A 21,251-nucleotide genomic window follows, 5' to 3' on the forward strand; every position below is an offset into this window, starting at 1 on the left:
CCACTGAAATGCTGACATGTGGATGTTTTTTGGCCCCGGTTGGTGCCACCAACCGGGACCAAAGGCCCTCCTGCCTGGGCTCGGCGTACCGGCCACGTGGAGGCACATCTGTCCCGGTTCATGTTAGAACCGGGACTAAAGGAGAGAAGCATTAGTAACGACCCTTTAGTCCCGGTTCAAGAACCAGGACTAAAGGCCCTTACGAACCGGGACTGATGCCCCCTTTTCTTCTAGTGTTTACTTTTATTTTGTTCCTAAACATTTTGTTCTGTAACATGTAGATGTTGGGCTTTCATGTTTGTTTGTGAGCATCAGGACAAAGAAGTCGGAGGAAGCATAGTTCTAGCTCATTGGAGCTAGTTCTGATAGTAATGAAGCCCTTTATGTTGCTCCTATTTGTATGTGTATGTACACTTGTGGAGCTTGTTATCTCATTGTAAACTTGATGTTGATCACATTTGTATGTGTGTTATATGATGTAGCACTTTGATGGTTGATAATATTTGAAGTATTTCATGTGTTTTCTGTGTGCCAGTTTAAATACTAGGTATTTATTTGCGTTAAATTAAAAAATTGAAGAATATTGCCCTGACGACTAGGACCCAGTACTAGAACCTGACAATGGGGACCCACCTGACTAGTGAACCCACTTTATAAAAAAGTAAAAATGAAACTGTTGAGACAAAAAGGCCATGGCCCAAAAATAAAAAGGCTGCAATGTTGGGCTTGGTCCATGAAGCTGACAAAAAATTCATAGGAAAAAAAATATAAATGGGCTGAATTAATGGGCTCGGCCCATGTAAAACACCGAATTGGAGCTGGTTGATTCTTATCCACGCCAGCTTGCCACGCTGGATCCTACGTGGCCTGGGGAGTTTGCCAGTGATAAAAAATTTGGTCATGGAACCAACGACCTTTTACATATCACAAAGAAGGTCGTTAATTTCAGTTTACGACGGCCAGCTTTTCACCGTCTATTTTTGATCGCAAAAATGTCGCAAATGAAAAACAATGACCATTCAGCGACCAATAGTGATGGTCGTAAGTTGACATATTTCTTGTAGTGTGGGTGGCCCGCCGAGCCCGTCGGATACGAGCTAGGCAGCTCGCTGCTCCACCTTGCTCGCCTAGCTAGTTGCCACTTCAAGACGGCACATGCTTCAACAAATCACCTCTCCAAGCCAACCCGTGGGAGTGGTGAGTTGCTCCAGGGAGGCATGCGAGGGAGCACGGCGGAGTGGGCATCGCGGCTGGCATGGACGAGGCCAGACGCCATGCCATCTGCAGTCAGCGTTGGCGGAACCATGCCCTGTTGGCATCGATCGATGAGTCGGTGGCCAGCGCGTCTGCGTCTGCCGCCAACATGGAGGGAAAATGGATCACGGGAGGCCGCCGTCGGTTTGGTCCCAGGAAGGCCACGCCGGCGCGTCGCCGGCTTGTACCGCCAGTGACCTGTCCGGTTCTTTATCTCAGACCATCATCGGGCCCCATCTAGGCTCCACGGAAGCGGAGGAGCCCCCTTCCCCTCTGGATGAAGCACCCTCTTTGCCAGTCTGATGAGCGGCACATACGGAAATAGGAAATATACGGGAGAAGAATATACCTTCCCAGCAACCCGATGAGTGGGCTGCCGGACATGGGGAAGACAAAGGGAGCTTCCGCGGTCGGCCGTAGACTAGTATAGTGTATCTGTATCGTGGGAGTGGAGCTCCGCGCGACCGTAAATGCACATAGTTTTTGTAAGTTTTAGCTAAAATATGTTCAAAATGTAAATAGTTTTGTTCGGTTCGTATGATATCCGTTCTGTTTGCATGAAATTCATTCGGTTTGTTGAAAAAGTGTTTGAAACGTATGTGGATAGTGTCGGATGGCGGCCTTCCACATCCTTGTCCGTGGACTGGTACCACTGTCCGTGGACGGATGTGAAAGGAAATTTGCAGGTCACCGTTGGAGGTGCCCTAAATACTACTCCCTCCGATCCATGTTAATTGTCTAAGTCAGCGACAATTAAAATGAAACAGAGGGAGAATACATATAAAATACCCACATCTCCACTCCAAATGGAGCCATGAATCATGATAATCACAGAAGATCGTTTTGGGGTGTGTCCGAGCTAGAACTCCAAAGACCAATCGAGCCATGCATGAGGTCATGTGGACGACGCTCCATTGGGCAATCTCTCCTGATTGTGTAAGTACGGCCAGGGTTTTCGTGTGTTCTCGCTTCCCAATTTGAGCAAGTGGATATATCATGTAACATCAGCAGTTGCCGTAAATTGCACCTTGCCGATGTATGCGCCTTCCCATATAGGGGAACAGATCGACGAGCTCTGCCTTTTGAGGACGAGCCAGTGGATATTTTTTTAAACGGGGCAGTACCGTACGAATCTCATGCAATCTAAGTGTACTAGCTAAGTTAGTAGTATATATCAAGCGTTTAGTAGCTATCAATCTGAGGCAGTACCTTGTTCGAATGTATCATGAGACATGTCACATGTGTGTACCCGTTTCCATCCATCGAAAAAACCACCTTCAAATCATTAGACATGTGTATACCCGCTTTCATCGAAGGAACGACCAAATGGTGTATCAAGGACCAGTAAAAGTTAAACAGGTTTGGTTTAGTGGAGTGAGCCGCGACTCGTTGATGAAAGCTTGATGGAAATCTCAGCATGGCCCATCTAGAAAAAAAAATTAGACAAACTTATGGTGACCCTAGCTATGGACTTGTGCGTTTCTATGATTGTTTGGTCCGTTCACCTACCATAAGCTGCCCATAAAGTTAAAATAAATTACCCACCATGTCACCCGTAAGTGAAAAGAAAAACTCTCCATTAATTGTTTCTCTTATTCATTCGCCAGTTATTGAAACTGCCCTAAAGTTGCCCACCATGCCACCTGTAAGTGAAAAAAACTTTTTAATAATTATTTCTCTGTTTTTTTCATCAGTCACTGAAACTATCGGTAAAGTTGAAGTAAATTACCCACCAGACCATCCTTAAGTAAAAAAACACTTTGTTAATTGTTCCTATAAACTGTTTATCTATCAACGTAACTGCCTCTAAAGTTGAAGTAAATTACCCACCTCGACACGTGTAAAAGTGAAAAAATGTGAGCGTTCCTCCGAATTATTTGTACGTCATAGGGCCCTCTAGTTTTCATCCATCATGAGACTGATATTTTTCTTCTTCTCATACATGCATCGAAGATGTACTAAATAAATACATGCAACATGGATCAAGTCCAACATCGATTGACTGTGAGCATGTTAGAATGCACGTGTCTTATGTCCGCATGCGCGCCAGTTGATGCACAAATATTCAAATACGTGTATATACATGTACGGTGAATATTTTGAATTAGGATTGAATACCATGATTTTATTATCCTGTTGCAACGCATGGGCCTTTTTTGCTAATACATTACAAAACTAAAGCTTTTTGCCAAGTAATGCGTTCACCCCCAAAAGAATCTAGTAAGCCGTGCAATCGATAGCGACTATCTGAATTGCATCTTCCTTCTCTACTCCTGTTAACAATGTTTTTGCTTCTCAACCGTGTTTCTCCTCTCAATTGTGGTTTTTCAACTGCGTTTCTCCTTGTCAATCGCATCATCCATTGCAACTACATATTCTCGACCGTATCCTCTTAACAATGGTTTTCCTTCTAAACCGTGTCCTTTCGACTGTGTTTCACCTTCTCAATTTCATCATCCTGAACCGTGGTTCTCCTTTTGAGTTGTGTCATTTCAACTGCATTTCTCCTTCTCCAAAACATCCCCTCAAACAGTGGCGGAGCCAGAACTTTTGTGGAGCCTGGGCAAGTTTAGCCAAAGTGTATAATCTAAAAATAAAAAATCAGGTATTCAGAGACACAACATATAATATATCGCCAAGCTTTTGAACCAGAAATCCACATTAATAATAAATTGGAAACATAAAAATAATAATCACACAAATTTTTAATTTGAAAGTGAACTTATATATATCAATATCCTTTTCATACACCTAATTAAGTTCAGACTTGGTACCAAAAGATATATAACCAGTCTTGAATTGAGGCAAACTTGCCATGTTGCAAACAAAATGAAAGCTATCCATACCAGATGTCATTGTGTAATTTCTTCCAACAAGGTCAAAAGCATCTCTCACATGTTCATTGTTGCCAAAAGAAAGACATGTAACCAGTTTGCATAGAGGCAAACTTGCCATGCATGTTGCCAAAGTCTTAAGGCGGTACTCCCTCCGTTCCTAAATATAAGTCTTTGTAGAGATTTCACTATGGACCACATACGGATGTATATAGATGCATTTTAGAGTACAGTTCATTCATTTCACTCCGTATGTGGTCCATAGTGGATTGTCTCCAAAGACTTATATTTAGGAACGGAGGGAGTACAAGATAAAAAATGGATTTGTGATTAAAATAAATTTAGTTCTGAAATGTGGATATATTCAAAATAGAAACCTTGCAAAAGTAGAGATGACCAGAAGGAACATACCAACGGTGCGCTAAAGAAAATCATGAGACAAATGCCTTTTCCGAGACTCCATTGCAGTAAATGTTTGAATAGTGTCCTTATCATTGAACCATTCATTATTGATCTTGATACTTGCTATGAAGTTTATTGTTGATAATCTTCATCGCTGCAAAATTTAATGTTCGTTGTTACAAAAGTAATTAATAAGAAAATGAGGTACAACAAGTAACAAGTTCATAGTAAGGAATTACTTGCATCAACTACATGTATCACATTATTACATATTCAGTTTGTGCATGGTTGACCAAACTGAAAGTGAAATAATTTCCTCCCTTTACCAGCAGAAAGACCACAAATTACACATCAAGAAAATATGCATTCTATGCGTCAACCAGAAGGTAAAAAATATTGCATGAATACAATGGTCTGCAAGATGAATATGCTAGTTCTACTACAGATCAATCAACCTGAAAATATATACTTATACATGAGAAAAATCATATGAAGATCAAAACTTTTTGAGGCCATGCGCTGGACAATGATCAACAAGAGTAATCTGTTTTCTCTTCCCTTCTTCAAGATGGACAGATGGTCAGTGTCAATGATGCGAGCCACCTTCCAATTAATTCTGCAAGATCAATTCATTCCCTATCCCAGAACAATTATTCAAAGAGTAGAGATCCCTAGCCGCTTAGCCCTAGTTCCGACGGGAGGATTCTTAGCTTTTTACCGAAGGAAGCCGAAGCCGAATGAGAGGAAGGAGGGTAGACTGCCTGGGCGGCTGGGCGCCTGGCGTGATGCCGTCCGCTCGCCGCCGGCCCAACGTCTAGCCGTGCAGGGTTAGGTCTGAGACCCAGCCCGTGCGCGGCTGCGCTAGCCGCCCGTGAAAAACGGATAGACAAAGCGATCGATGCACCTCGTGAAGCAGAAGTTGTTTCGGCCTGAGAAGCTGGGCTGCAGACTGGTCTTGGGCCGTGAACCTGTGAAAAACGAAGGCCCAAAATTTCTTTTGCCCGGGTAAAACAAGCTGCCGTACGTGTTTAGCCCGTTATTAATTCGCTCGATCGCTGCTGTCGAGCACCAGCGAGCCCGGGCAAGTGCCCAGGGTCGCCGGGCGGTGCCTCCGCCACTGCCCTCAAACAATGTCGTCCTTCTCAACTATGTTTTCCTTCTTAACAGTGTCCTTTCAACTGTGTTTTCCCCTTCTCAACAGTACCATCTCAATTGTGTGCTCCTTCTCGACTATGTTTATCATTCTTAATTGTACTAGACTTCAAGGTGGTGTTTCTCCTTTTCAATTATGTCATCTCAACTATGGTGTGTTTCTCAACTGTGTTTTTTCTTCTTAACCACATCCTTTCTGATGTGTTTTCTCCTCCTCGACTGCATTCTCTCGACATAATGCTCCTTCTCAATTGTGTTTCTCCTTCTCGACTGCAACTTGCCCACCCAAGTCTAATTGTTGGATTGAGCATCGGTTTTTCGAACTTTCACATACATGCATATTTTCATGGTAAATCATGTTTCCGATGGTATGTGAGGCATAGGACGAATCTTAGATTTATTTGAGTCCTTTTGATCCAACTTCTAGCATGTGTTTTAGTTAGGGCGTGCATGTATGTCTACGTGGATGTGGTGGTGTTAGTGTGTGTTGCTGTAATCTACAAAAAAATGTTCAGTTATGCTTAACATACACATGGTTACTAATATAGTTGTCATCTGAAGTAATTTGAGAAGGTAAGTATCACACGGTTACAAAATAATTGTTCCAATATGAACAGTACTGGCATAGTTTTGGTACATATATAGGGTAGTAATCCTCACCAAGGATTCCCATCCAAAGGCTCAAAACAGTAGATGCGGTGTGGCTGGACCAAAGAATGCAAAATTAACATCGGTTGAAGCTAGTCAAGATCACTCGCTCATTTAGTTATATACTATATAATTCCAAACCAAGTACTAATTGGTTTTTTGTTGCTAATTCTGTGACCACACCAATTCAAAACATTGGTACGAGCGTACCTAGTTCATCATCACCCCATCACAAAACACATGTGTATATGCAAAATGATTTTCACCACGTTGCCAGGAAAAAGATTTTTGAACAAACAAGGGATGGATTGGTAAATCAAAAGCACTCGTTGGCTCCAATTCCAGGGTAGATATACAAGGGTTTATCAACAATACAAACTAAAACTAATCCAACACTGGCGGACATGACATCAGTTAAAATGGTGGGCCTGAGCGAGAATATGAAAATGGCACGCATGGCCGTAGACTAGCCATAGGTTTGAATTTCAGCCCGGACTACAACCCAACGGTTGCCCATCAATCAGTCCTGCAAGCAAAGGCTTGAGAACTTCCTAATAGAAAGGCCTGAAAACCTCAAGCGACTCGAAACGGCTCGCTCGCTGGCTACATAGGCACGCGCCAAAATAATTATTGAGAAGAAGTTTGGTAGTCTGTCATGCTAGATGAGCAGAAAGGAGATGTCTTAAGGCCAACTTCAATGGGCGACCCCAAACGGGCGTCTGTTTTGTTCGGATTCTGTCCATTTGGGTCGGCCAGAGTGGTGGCGGCCGGCCTCCTCTGTGTTTGCGCGGGTCGTGCGTCGGAGTTGGTCTAAGGCACCTCAAGGCAAATAAATGTAGATGCTGCTATATCCCGTTACCATGAAAGGGGAACGAGTGCAGCAATATGCAGAGATGAAGATGGTAAATATCTTGGTGCTTCAGTCACTTGTTTTGAGAGGCTTCTGGATCTGGAGGTACTTGACGCACATGCATGTTGTGACTTGTGAGGGCTTCTCCTTGGCGTCAGACTTATATCATCAAAGGGTGACAGTAGCGACGGACTGCATGTCTACAGTTAATCATCTCAAGGAGAGCTAGTTAAGACTATCCGCTATGATTATCAGGGATATCCAATCAAGACAGAGGCATTTTGAGAGATCTGAGGTTGTGCATGAAGGGAGGGAATTAAAATTTGAAGCTCGTGATCTTGCAGGAGCGGCAGAGTAGACACGTCTAGTTATCCACCAGTCCTGATATAGAGTTTTGAATAAGGTGGTGAACCGCTCAAAAGAAATACGCCCCAAAATATTTTGATGGCTAACCTTAGCCACCAAAAAAAATTGTTGCTGGCTAAGATATGCATAGCCATAAAAATCAAGCCAAGAAATATAGAGGAAAATTTATCAACGGTGATTAGTTATATTGAGCATACATTTTACAAAAGAAATTACTTCAACATTAATTCCTAACTTGGACAATATCTTAGCAACCCATCTGAACTCTTTTCTACATCCCAAAGAAGCTAGTGTTTCTCTATCTTCTGTTGGCGCCGCTGTCGGTCTGTCTCGTCTCCGATGGCCGTAGGTCCATCGGGTGGAATGGATCCCGGCCTTTGCCGGTGGGAGGGCTTCATTTTTAGATCATTCTTCGAGTTCTGTTCGGGTTGTGTCCTACTCGGGAAGGCGAGACTGTCTGGACCCCGACTCGATGCCACATCGATCTAGCATGTAACACCTCATATCACTTTGCGGCCTCACGCACGGTATTCCCACGGGTGTCGCCTTACCTTTGCCCGGGACCGTTTGCGCCTTTTGGCACACGTATATGATAGTGTCGCTAGCATCCATATGGTAAGGAGCCCGTGCTGACATGGCTAGTCGTAAACCCAAAGTGGCACAGACTTACAGGGACAGGCATCCATGACCCAGCATCGAACGTGTCGGTCATCAGCAAGTGAATCCGGGCTATAGCACTGGGCTAGCAGGACTCCGGTAAACCGGGCTGTAGCGGGCTAACAGGACTCTGGTATCCATCGCGTGACATTTCCCCGAAGGGACAGACACAGGAACGAAGAAGGACACATGCCGGCCAGCCTAAGTGTTCCGGAGCAGTAGCAAGCTACCAAGGCTCAGTGGAAACACTAGGAGACATTTCCCGGTAAGAGAGGCTACTGAGAATAAACAACTAGATAGTCAGATCCCACACATACCAAGCATTTCAATCATACACGCAATATGCTCGATATGTGCAATACAACAAGGCATCACAACATGACTCTACGACACAAGTACTTTATTTAAAGGCTCGGAGAGCCATACATATCATACACACAAGTATGGGTCACACGACCCAGCATTCAAGTCATACAGTCATACAAACCAACAGCGGAAGTAACTTGTCTGAGTACAGACAACTAGTAAAATAAAAGAGGCTTGGAAAGCCTGGCTATACTACATGGTCCTTCACAAGCTCAGGATCACCACCTGGGCCTCAGTCTACTCATCGATGTCAACGTCTACGAAGAACCCATCAGAAGGGGTTGCAGCGTCTTCTGAAAAATGTAAATTAAAGCAACATGAGTACAAAGGTACTCAGCAAGACTTACATCAGATCCTACATACATGCACATTATCAAGAAGGGTTGGTGGAGTTATTGCAGCAAGCCAGCTTTGACTCTTGGCTAAGCTATCCTATGATACACCAACTTGAAATGGTTTTGCGCACACGAGTCCACTACTCACCACTTCAATACACCACCGACGATCCACCTCCGTCTTCCTACGGAAGAGCCATCCTCGGCACTCACGCTTATCTTGAGATTTTTAGAAGTATCCATTTACTTGTCTATGAACTGTATAGGCAACCAAGTAGTCATTTACCGCGGACGCGGCTATTTGAATAGATCATGTTAACCCTGCAGGGGTGTACTTCTTCACACACGCTCTCACCACTTACCGCCGTTTACACGGCATGTACTCGGCAACCTTTAAGCGGAAGCCCAACGTGGGTGTCGGCCATGACCTACCTAATCACTCAAGTCCCTAGTCCAGGTTTATCGCCTATTCGGGTTCCATCCGCGAGGAGATCCGGCCGGGGTTTCGCTCACAGCCCCAAACAATGTGAACAGGGTTCCCGAGACACCAAACGGGCGCCCGGTACACCGTGCCACGGTGTATCTACCGCATCACAGCCCACCCCTCGGGTCAGCGCTGCCCACGGCCTCCGACACATATCCTACAAACACCAGAAACTAGTTGCAACTCCTGGACAGAGAACAAGGGTGATTAAGAAGCCGAGAGGGTCCATTAGTTTCGGGCCCAATGCGTGGTAGTAGCTGATTCTTAAATCACACATACAGATCTCAGTGCTTAAGGACGGCTTCAATGAAACAACCCACCATGTACTCCTACATGGCCTCTCATCGATACCTTTACCAAATCATGTTCAACACATCACTCTCATTACCGGCATGATCATTTCACTCTAGCCCATCACCCAGATGAACCAGACCTGACACAACTCTAAGCATAGTAGGCATAGCAAGGTAGGAACAACACATACATAAGGCTCAACCAACTCCTACACATGCTAGTGGGTTTCATCTAGTTACTGTGGCAATGACAGGTCATGCAGAGGAAATGGGTTCAACTACCGTAGCACACAACAGTTTGAAACGCGTTGTCTTAATGCAGTAAAAGAGAGCAGAAGCGACAACATGGGATTGTATCGATATGATCAAATGGTTGGTTGCTTGCCTGATGGGTCGATGCACTGATATTGATCTCCGCTAGGGTAATCGTGGTACTCCTCGAAGGCAGAACCTGCCGCAAAGAGCACCGATACACAACATCACCAAACAATATGCGAAAATATGATGCATGCATGAGACATGGCAAAATGGGTGTGTTGGGCTAATGCAACTAAGACCAGATGGGTTTGAACCATTTTGAATCAAAGATTCAAGTTTCAAACTCATATGTGGCCCCTTTAAGTGCTTTAACTTGATCTGCACTAAACTACAGGTTAGCTTGCTTAAACATGCATGAAGCCAGTACGGGTGGATATATTGGATTTTTCTGATAATTTTTCATATATAAAACTTTGCATTTGGAGCTACGGTTGATTTACTATGAATTTTTGAAGTTTAGATCATTTCCTGAAATTTATAAATCATTCTGGATTTATTTTAATTCCAGAAAAGGATTACTGCGTCAGCATGATGTCATGCTGACCTCAGCAAGTCAACAGGCCGGTCCAGGTCAAACTGACCAGTGGGTCCCGCATGTCAGTAGTTAATTATAATAACTAAATTTAGTTTAAACTAATTTGAGGTAATTAGCAGAGGGGGCCCCACTTGTCATAGGCTTAGGGGAGTCAACCTGGACCCATCCTAGTCAAAGTCAAAGTCAAACACGCCGGCGTCTAGCCGCCGGCGAGGCCGACCGCGGCGGCGAGAGTGGTTTTGTGCTTTCCGGCGACCAAATGGGCGGCGGAGAGCATCTACAGGTAGCTGGGACCGAGCCGCAGCTCTTGGTGGCGGTGGTTGAGCTCGGGGTGGCCGGAGACGTCGCCAGCGATGACTTTGGCGGTCGCCGGAGTCGGGTGAAGACGAATCTGAGGCTACGGGGCACGGCAAGGCACGTGGTGAGGTGCCTTGGGCCCCTGGGGACGCGGTGAGTGCGTTAGACATGGTGGGGTGGCCGGTGGTTAGCCGGAGACACGTCGGCGACGAGCTCCGCGGCGACGCGTGCGGGTGAGCTACGTGTGCTTGTGGTGGTGCACGAGAGCGAGAAAGAGAAGGGGGAGGAGGTAGCCAAGCTCACGGCGATCTCGAGGGAGCAGACAACGACGTCGAGGACGAGCTGGTGCGGCGGCGACGGCGAAGGGGATCTCCGGCGGTGGCGAGGTCGAACGAGGTCGGGGCAGTGGCTTCAGGGCAAGCGAGCGCTCGGGGCTCGGCTTGCTCGAAGGAGCGGAGGGCGGCGGAGCTCCTGGACACGGTGGTGCAGCGCGGGGTTGACGCAGAGCACGACTATGGCGAGGGTGCGGCGGCGGTAGCGTCGGGCAAGGCGCGGGAGAGCGAGGGAGAGGAGCTGGGGGGAGGAGCGGGTGTCTGCGAGGTCGGGGAGAGTGAGAGGGGTCGTTTCCCGTCATCAGCTGGTCGAGGGGAGCGGCGAGGCGGCGGGCAGCTGCGTGGCACGCATGCTGTGCTCGCCGTCGAGCAGCTGCCTACCTGCCTGGCCAAGCCAAGCAGCTCGCTGGAGCGGTGGCTGGGCTGGGCCGGCAGGTGGGCCGCTAGGTGGCGCCAGGTAAGATTTCCCTTCTTTCCTGTTTTTTTATGTTATTCTGCAGGTTTGTTGAATTTCTAAAAATACCTAGGCAACTCCAAAAATCACCAAACTGCACCTGGTCCTTAGTTGGAATATTTCCAACATGGAACATTTTAGTTTGGGATTATCTGAGCATTAAAATATTTTTATAAATTTTAAATGCCCAAATTCAAATACTTATGATTTAACTCAAAGACCTTAGGATGACCTAGAAAATTGTGCATCACTTTTGGCAGAGGTTCTGAACCAAGACAAAAATGATGGACATTTTAGAAGGGCATTTCAGGTTCATTGAAAATATTTTTGGTAAACCCTAGTTGGATTCAGAGGGGGCTGGGGGTTCTGTCATCCCCATTTCAAGTTTCTATTGAAAGAATAAACATGATGCAACACTCTAATGCATGAGCTAGCTAGGATGTGATAACTCACCCCCACTCAAAAGAATCTCGTCCCGAGATTTAGGTTCCTCCGGGAAGAAGGCGGGATACTCAAGTCGAAGACGATCCTCCCTTTCCCAAGTTGCTTCCTTCTCAGAATGGTGCGACCATTGAACCTTGAGAAACTTGATATTATAACGTCGAGTGGTACGCTCGGCTTGATCGAGGATACGAACGGGGTACTCTCGATACGTGAGGTTATCTTGAAGATCAAGCGTTTCATGGTCCACTCCACGGATAGGATCCGAGAAGCAACGCCTGAGTTGAGAAACGTGGAAGACGTCGTGGACTCTGGAGAGATGCGGAGGTAGTTCCAATTGGTAGGCAACTTCTCGTTGTTTAGCGAGAATGCGAAAGGGTCCAATGTAACGAGGAGCCAATTTGCCTTTGATACCAAAACGATGGGTTCCCTTCAGAGGAGTAACCCGAAGGTAAGCCTTCTCGTCAACCTCAAAAGTCATAGCCTTATGTTTTCGGTCGTATTGACTCTTTTGACGAGATTGGGCTGTTTTCAACTTTTCACGAACAATGCGAACTTGCTCTTCTGCTTCCTGGATCATGTCCGGGCCAAAGAATTGTCTTTCCCCGTTTTCTGACCAGTTAAGAGGCGTTTGACACCTTCGTCCATAGAGAACTTCAAAAGGGGCTTTACCCAAGCTAGATTGATAGCTGTTGTTATAAGCAAATTCGGCAAATGGAAGGCATTTCTCCTAATCCATTCCGAATGAGATAACAGAAGCTCGAAGCATGTCTTCTAGAATCTGATTGACGCGTTCTACTTGACCACTTGATTGAGGGTGAAAAGCGGTGCTAAAGGAAAGGCGGGTTCCCATAGCATTTTGGAAACTTTCCCAAAATCGAGAGGTGAAGAGACTTCCTCGATCCGAGTTAATTTCCAAGGGAACACCATGGAGAGACACTATTCGGGAGATATACAACTCTGCTAGTTGACTAGCGGTTATACTCTCGCGAACAGGCAAGAAATGGGCTACTTTGAAAGACGATCGACGATGATGAAGATAGCGTTATTCCCTCTCTTGGTCTTGGGAAAACCGGTGATGAAATCCATACCAATTTTATCCCATTTCCATTCAGGAATAGCTAGAGGTTGCAGGATGCCAGCAGGCCGTTGATGCTCTGCTTTTACACGACGACAGACGTCGCAACTAGCAATATACTGAGCAATTTCTCTCTTCATCCTAGTCCACCAGAACCTCTGGCGTAGGTCCTGATACATCTTAGTACTACCGGGATGAATGGTGAGAGGAGATTCATGAGCCTCCTTAAGGATCAATCGCCTTAGGTTTCGCACTTTGGGAACCACTAGACGGTTCCCGAAGTATACGACTCCTTGATCATTGATGGAGAAACAATTAGCAACTCCTTTCTTGATGTTTCTTTTGATGCGGGAAATCCCCGGATCTACCTTCTGAGCTTTGATGATCTGATCCGTAAGGGTAGGTTTCGCCACCAAGGTGGAAAGGAATCCTTGAGGAACAATGTGAAGGTTAAGTTTCCGAAATTCCTCATGGAGAAGTGGTTGACTTTGCTGCAACATTAGATTGTTGCAATAAGATTTACGACTTAGCGCATCAGCCATGACGTTGGCTTTTCCTGGGGTGTAAGTTATCCCTAAGTCGAAATCTGTGATCAGCTCAACCCAACGTCTTTGCCTGAGATTCAAATCCGGTTGGGTGAAGATGTACTTCAGACTTTGGTGATCAGTGAATATTTCGCAACGATTACCGAGGAGGTAATGTCGCTAGGTTTTAAGTGCATAGACTACAGCTGCAAGCTCTAGATCATGAGTAGGATAATTCTCCTCATGTGGGTGCAATTGCCGTGAAGCATAAGCAATTACGTGTCGATCTTGCATGAGAATGCAACCTAGTCCTTGTCGCGAGGCGTCGGAATAGATAACAAAGTCCTTAGAGAAATCTGGTGGTACTAATACGGGAGCAGAAGTCAAGCGTCTTTTTAGTTCCTGAAAGCTGTGCTCACATTGTGGGGTCCACTCGAACTTTTTATCTTTCTTGAGGAGTTCAGTTAGAGGTTTAGCAACTTTGGAGAAGTTCTCGACAAAGCGGCGACAATAGCTCGCTAAGCCAAGGAAACTCCGAACTTGCTTGACCGATTCAGGTGGAGTCCAATTAAGGATGGCTTGAACTCGCTCGGGATTGACAGCAATACCCTTACCAGAAATTACATGTCCTAGATAGGTCACTTCTGGCAACCAAAATTCGCATTTAGAGAATTTGGCATAACGGCGATGCTCTCGAAGTTTCATCAACACTAGCCTTAGATGTTCGGCATGTTCTTCCTTGTTCTTGGAGTAGATGAGTATATCATCTAGGTAAACCACGACGAATTTATCCAAATACTCCATAAAGATTGAGTTCATTAACTGAGAGAAGGTGGCTGGAGCATTGGTTAAACCGAAGGACATGACGGTGTACTCGTATTGGCCATGACGAGTAACAAAGGCCGTTTTAGGAATGTCCCCGTTCCGGATTTTGATTTGATGGTAGCCCAACCTCAAATCCATTTTAGAGAAGACTGAGGATCCAGCGAGCTGATCATACAGATCGTTGATCCTGGGGAGCGGATACTTGTTCTTGATTGTGACCAGGTTGACAGGTCGATAATCTACAACCATCCGGTCCGTACCATCCTTCTTCTTGACAAAGAGAATGGGGCAAGCCCATGGGGATGAACTAGGTCGGATGAAACCCTTTTTCAAGGACTCATCGAGTTGTTTCTTAAGTTCGGCTAGTTCAAAAGGTGCCATCTTATAGGGTCTTCTAGAAATTGGGACAGTCCCTAGAATGAGATCTATTATGAACTCGACATCTCTGTCAGGTGGAACACCTGGCAATTCTTCTGGAAAGACATCCGGAAAGTCACGGACTACCGGAACGTCTTTGAGGTCTGGCAACGGACTGTCGTTAAGAGAATATAGTTGTAGCTTGGCCACTCGGGTCAAGACATTGACTATCTTTCCCGAAGGATGTGTGAGTTGAACAGTCCTAGAGAAACAATCAATCTTGGCATGATGGGCTGACATCCAGTCCATACCCAAGATGATATTAATATCCGAAGATTTGAGAGCTATCAAAGATGCAAGAAAAACAAGTCTGTCGACTTGAATTTCATTCCCATGGCTTACGCTAGAGGTTTGCCATTTGGATCCCGGGGTTTGAATTACCATAGAGGTGGGCATCTCACAGAATGTGGTGTTATGCAGACGAGCATAGCTCTCGGATATAAATGAATGAGATGCTCCAGTATCGAAAAGAACAGATGCCGGGTGGCAGTTAACAAGGAGTGTACCAAGAACGACGTTGGGATCCTCTTGAGCTTCTTCAGCAGAGATACAGTTGACATGGCCACGTGCAGTGGTGGCCGGCTTGGCGTAGAACACTTTCCCTGTCGGCTTGCCACGGCCAACAGCTTTTGCTGACTGGTTGGGGTTGGTCTGGGGACACTCGCGCAGGTAGTGGCCCGATTCCCCACACTTGAAGCAAGTCACAGAGCTGGTACGTGGAGGAGCACTGTTGGTTGGACCACCATAGGGCTTGGCTGGTGCAAACTGTTGAGCGGGGCGAGGCACCTGAAAGGATGGCCTCGGTGTGAACCTGGGTGGCAGGGCAGTGTTAGGCACCCACACACGGCGCTTCTGAGGACCAGCACCGGATGAGGAACCCATGTCACGGCCATGCTTGCGTGTTGCTTCATAATCAGTCTGACCAGATTCAGCACTGATGGCTTTGTTAACAAGCTTCTGAAAAGATGTGCACTCATGCAAATGGAGGTCGCGGCGAAGCTTAGGGCTAAGTCCCTTGCGGAACCTTGCTTGCTTCTTGGCATCAGTGGAAACTTCCTTAGTTGCATATCGTGCAAGGTTACCGAACTCCCTGCTGTAAGCGTCAACAAAGAGTCGACCTTGAGTGAAACTGCAGAACTCCTCGCGTTTACGGTCCATGAGACCCTCCGGAATGTGATGTTCACGGAAAGCCTCGCTGAATTCAGCCCAAGTAGTGACATGGCCTGCTGGGCGCATAGCTCCATAGTTCTCCCACCACAGACTGGCGGGGCCTTCGAGATGATATGCAGCAAAGGTGACCTTATCAGCCTCAGCTACTAGCGCAGAACGTAGTTTGTGAGTAATACTGCGAAGCCAGTCATCAGCGTCGAGGGGCTCGACGGAGTGGTGGAAGGTGGGTGGATGTAACTTGATGAAATCACTGAGTGACACCAAGTTATTCCTCTGATGGTGTGCTGTGTTTTGCTCGATGCGCTCCAACAAACGGTTGGTCTCCCGCTTGTTTCTCTCGGCTTCCAGCATAACTTCGGCCAGAGAGGGGGGGTGAGGCAGGTTTGTTTCCCCAACTCTACTGCCTTCGGCCTGCTCTGGGGGAGCAGGGTTGGTGCGGGTGTTAACCATCCTAGGAAAACAAAACAAGATAATGGTTTAGTCCAGGATGATAGGATTCTGACATAGAAATGTAGAATGTAATGGACAACTTGGAATGTAAGATGTTCATCCGTATGACATGGTAGATACAGAAACTGCTTCTTTTATTCCATCGTCATACACACCATACAAGGTTTAGTACAGAACCAAACAGAGTACTACTAAGGTGAAAAGAGGATTACAACTCAACGGAGGCATTCCAAGCTCCTATACATTATTTTTCTACACCTCCGGAAGGCGGTACAAGTTAAGTCATATCCAACGAGTCACGCAGGATGGTGGACGATACAACTAATACAATACTAGTGATACTACTACTAACTCAGACAGCTCTGTAGTAGTCTTCATAGAAGTCACCTCCATAGCCTGGAAGCTCAACGTGATCATCTGGAAACAGTCGGTCCCGCGGAGCTTGTGGACCGTAGGGGCTAGGATGAGGTCTTGGACCAACAAAGGGTGGCCTGCGGGGAACACGAGGTGGGGTGATGCCTCCTACATCACGCCAATCCATCATGTCTGGCAGAGCAGACCTCACAGGATAGAGATATCGCATATCCATATATCCCGCTTGCACAGCTGGTGCAAACCGAGTCAAAGTGGCCCAATGATCAGCACGGGTATTGAAAAGCTCTAGTCTCAGGGCCCGATTTTCACGGTCCTTGTCCTCAAGCAACTGTGCAGTGGTGAGGGTCAGTGAATCCTCCTGAGTGGAGTCAGCATAGATAGCCTGGAGATACCCTTGTGCCCCCGGGAGTGAAGCTGGCATATATCGGAAGTCGGAGTCCCGAAACAAACCAGTCCTGACTCGCATGATGGTCATCATAGAGTAGGCGGCATCCTACACAGCCATCTCAATAGTAACCCCGAGTCCATAGGAACAGTGAAGGGGCTCGGTAGATCCAGGATAAGATGGAAATATCCTGACAGTGCAAAAATATTGACTTTGATTAAAGTCTCGGAATTGCTCTTCGACTGTGTACTCAGGATACCAACGGTATCCAGCCTCAGTCACTACCCTGACCAACATGGCAGTATGGCCGGGTACATCAAGGCATCGTGTCAAACGAACCACTTGATTCTGAGGACGGGAAGCCATCTGGAACATGATATATTGCAAAGGCATTACAACTTCTAACAGAAATTGGACAACATAACGGCTGTAAATGCTCAAAAAGGATTTTGGGACATTTTGCAAGAATTGCATAGCCACTCAACAACATCATATCAAGGTTCTAGGTCCATCTTAGCACATAATAGGGTGGTAGAACTGAACTAGGCTTGTATCCATCAAACCTATAAGGTACTACTGATTAGTAACATGTGAACCTGATAGAGAGAAGAGATCCTAATTCCTTAACCCTCGGTGGAAGAATGGACTGACTCAGATCAGAATGTCATGAGATAAAGAAGTAAAAAGAGCCTTACGTCCCAACCCACAATCAATTCCCCTACATATAACTAAAGCATTTCTAGACTCAACATCGACCAGTTTGGCTTGGAGAACCTACAGGCAGTCCGGCTCTGATGCCAACGCTGTCACATCGATCTAGCATGTAACACCTCATATCACTTTGCGGCCTCACGCACGGTATTCCCACGGGTGTCGCCTTACCTTTGCCCGGGACCGTTTGCGCCTTTTGGCACACGTATATGATAGTGTCGCTAGCATCCATATGGTAAGGAGCCCGGGCTGACATGGCTAGTCGTAAACCCAAAGTGGCACAGACTTACAGGGACAGGCATCCACGACCCAGCATCGAACGTGTCGGTTATCAGCAAGTGAATCCGGGCTGTAGCACTGGGCTAGCAGGACTCCGGTAAACCGGGCTGTAGCGGGCTAACAGGACTCCGGTATCCATCGCGTGACATTTCCCCGAAGGGACAGACACAGGAACGAAGAAGGACACATGCCGGCCAGCCTAAGTGTTCCGGAGTAGTAGCAAGCTACCAAGGCTCAGTGTAAACACTAGGAGACATTTCCCGGTAAGAGAGGCTACTAAGAATAAACAACTAGATAGTCAGATCCCACACATACCAAGCATTTCAATCATACATGCAATATGCTCGATATGTGCAATACAACAAGGCATCACAACATGACTCTATGACACAAGTACTTTATTTAAAGGCTCAGAGAGCCATACATATCATACACACAAGTATGGGTCACACGACCTAGCATTCAAGTCATACAGTCATACAAGCCAACAGCGGAAGTAACTTGTCTGAGTACAGACAACTAGTAAAATAAAAGAGGCTTGGGAAGCCTGGCTATACTACATGGTCCTTCACAAGCTCAGGATCACCACCTGGGCCTCAGTCTACTCATCGATGTCAATGTCTACGAAGAACCCATCAGAAGGGGTTGCAACGTCTTCTGAAAAATGTAAATTAAAGCAACATGAGTACAAAGGTACTCAGCAAGACTTACATCAGATCCTACATACATGCACATTATCAAGAAGGGTTGGTGGAGTTATTGCAGCAAGCCAGCTTTGACTCTTGGCTAAGCTATCCTACGATACACCAACTTGAAATGGTTTTGCGCACACGAGTCCACTACTCACCACTTCAATACACCACCGAGGATCCACCTCCGTCTTCCTACGGAAGAGCCATCCTCGGCACTCACACTTATCTTGAGATTTTTAGAAGTATCCATTTACTTGTCTATGAACTGTATAGGCAACCAAGTAGTCCTTTACCGCGGACGCGGCTATTCGAATAGATCATGTTAACCCTGCAGCGGTGTACTTCTTCACACACGCTCTCACCACTTACCGCCGTTTACACGACATGTACTCGGCAACCTTCAAGCGAAAGCCCAACGTGGGTGTCGGCCACGACCTACCTAATCACTCAAGTCCCTAGTCCAGGTTTATCGCCTATTCGGGTTCCATCCGCGAGGAGATCCGGCCGGGGTTTCGCTCACAGCCCTGAACGATGTGAACAGGGTTCCCGAGACACCAAACGGGCGCCCGGTACACCGTGCCATGGTGTATCTACCGCATCACAGCCCACCCCTCGGGTCAGCGCTGCCCACGGCCTCCAACACATATCCTACAAACACCAGAAACTAGTTGCAACTCCTGGACAGAGAACAAGGGTTATTAAGAAGCCGAGAGGGTCCATTGGTTTCGGGCCCAATGCGTGGTAGTAGCTGATTCTTAAATCACACATACAGATCTCAGTGCTTAAGGACGGCTTCAATGAAACAACCCACCATGTACTCCTACATGGCCTCTCATCGATACCTTTACCAAATCGTGTTCAACACATCACTCTCATTACCGGCATGATCATTTCACTCTAGCCCATCACCCAGATGAACCAGACCTGACACAACTCTAAGCATAGCAGGCATAGCAAGGTAGGAACAACACATACATAAGGCTCAACCAACTCCTACACATGCTAGTGGGTTTCATCTAGTTACTGTGGCAATGACAGGTCATGTAGAGGAAATGGGTTCAACTACCGTAGCACACAACAGTTTGAAACGCGTTGTCTTAATGCAGTAAAAGAGAGCAGAAGCGAGACCATGGGATTGTATCGATATGATCAAATGGTTGGTTGCTTACCTGATGGGTCGATGCACTGATATTGATCTCCGCTAGGGTAATCGTGGTACTCCTCGGAGGCAGAACCTGCCGCAAAGAGCACCGATACACAACATCACCAAACAATATGCAACAATATGATGCATGCATGAGACATGGCAAAATGGGTGTGTTGGGCTAATGCAACTAAGACCAGATGGGTTTGAACCATTTTGAATCAAAGATTCAAGTTTCAAACACATATGTGGCCCCTTTAAGTGCTTTAACTTGATCTGCACTAAACTACAGGTTAGCTTGCTTAAACATGCATGAAACAGGTACAGGTGGATAGATTGGATTTTTCTGATAATTTTTCATATATAAAACTTTGCATTTGGAGCTACGGTTGATTTACTATGAATTTTTGAAGTTTAGATCATTTCCTGAAATTTATAAATCATTCTGGATTTATTTTAATTCCAGAAAAGGATTACTGCGTCAGCTTGATGTCATGCTGACCTCAGCAAGTCAACAGGCCGGTCCAGGTCAAACTGACCGGTGGGTCCCGCATGTCAGTAGTTAATTATAATAACTAAATTTAGTTTAAACTAATCTGAGGTAATTAGCAGAGGGGGCCCCACTTGTCATAGGCTCAGGGGAGTCAACCTGGACCCACCCTAGTCAAAGTCAAATTCAAACACGCCGGCGTCTAGCCGCCGGCGAGGCCGACCGCGGCGGCGTGAGTGGTTTTGTGCTTTCCGGCGACCAAATGGGCGGCGGAGAGCATCTACAGGTAGCTGGGACCGAGCCGCAGCTCTTGGTGGCGGTGGTTGAGCTCGGGGTGGCCGGAGACGTCGCCGGCGACGACTTTGGCGGTCGCCGGAGTCGGGTGAAGACGAATCCGAGGCTACGGGGCACGGCGAGGCACATGGTGAGGTGCGTTGGGCCCTTGGGGACGCGGTGAGTGCGTTAGACATGGTGGGGTGGCCGGTGGTTAGCCGGAGACACGTCGGCGACGAGCTCCGCAGCGGCGCGTGCGGGTGAGCTACGTGTGCTCGTGGTGGTGCACGAGAGCGAGAAAGAGAAGGGGAAGGAGGTAACCAAGCTCACGGCGATCTCGAGGGAGCAGACGACGCGGTCGGGGACGAGCTGGTGCGGCGGCGACGGCGAAGGGGATCTCCGGCGGTGGTGAGGTCGAAC

The 21,251-nt window shown here is 46.7% G+C and overlaps 1 pseudogene; it reads left to right on the forward strand.

Moving 5' to 3' along the window:
- LOC119321554 overlaps positions 1 to 308 on the forward strand; it is a 5,142-nt pseudogene extending 4,834 nt beyond the window's left edge.
- The last annotated feature ends 20,943 nt before the right edge of the window (positions 309 to 21,251 follow it).

The sequence above is a fragment of the Triticum dicoccoides genome, chromosome 6B, assembly GCF_002162155.2.
Source record: "Triticum dicoccoides isolate Atlit2015 ecotype Zavitan chromosome 6B, WEW_v2.0, whole genome shotgun sequence".
NCBI lineage: Eukaryota > Viridiplantae > Streptophyta > Magnoliopsida > Poales > Poaceae > Triticum > Triticum dicoccoides.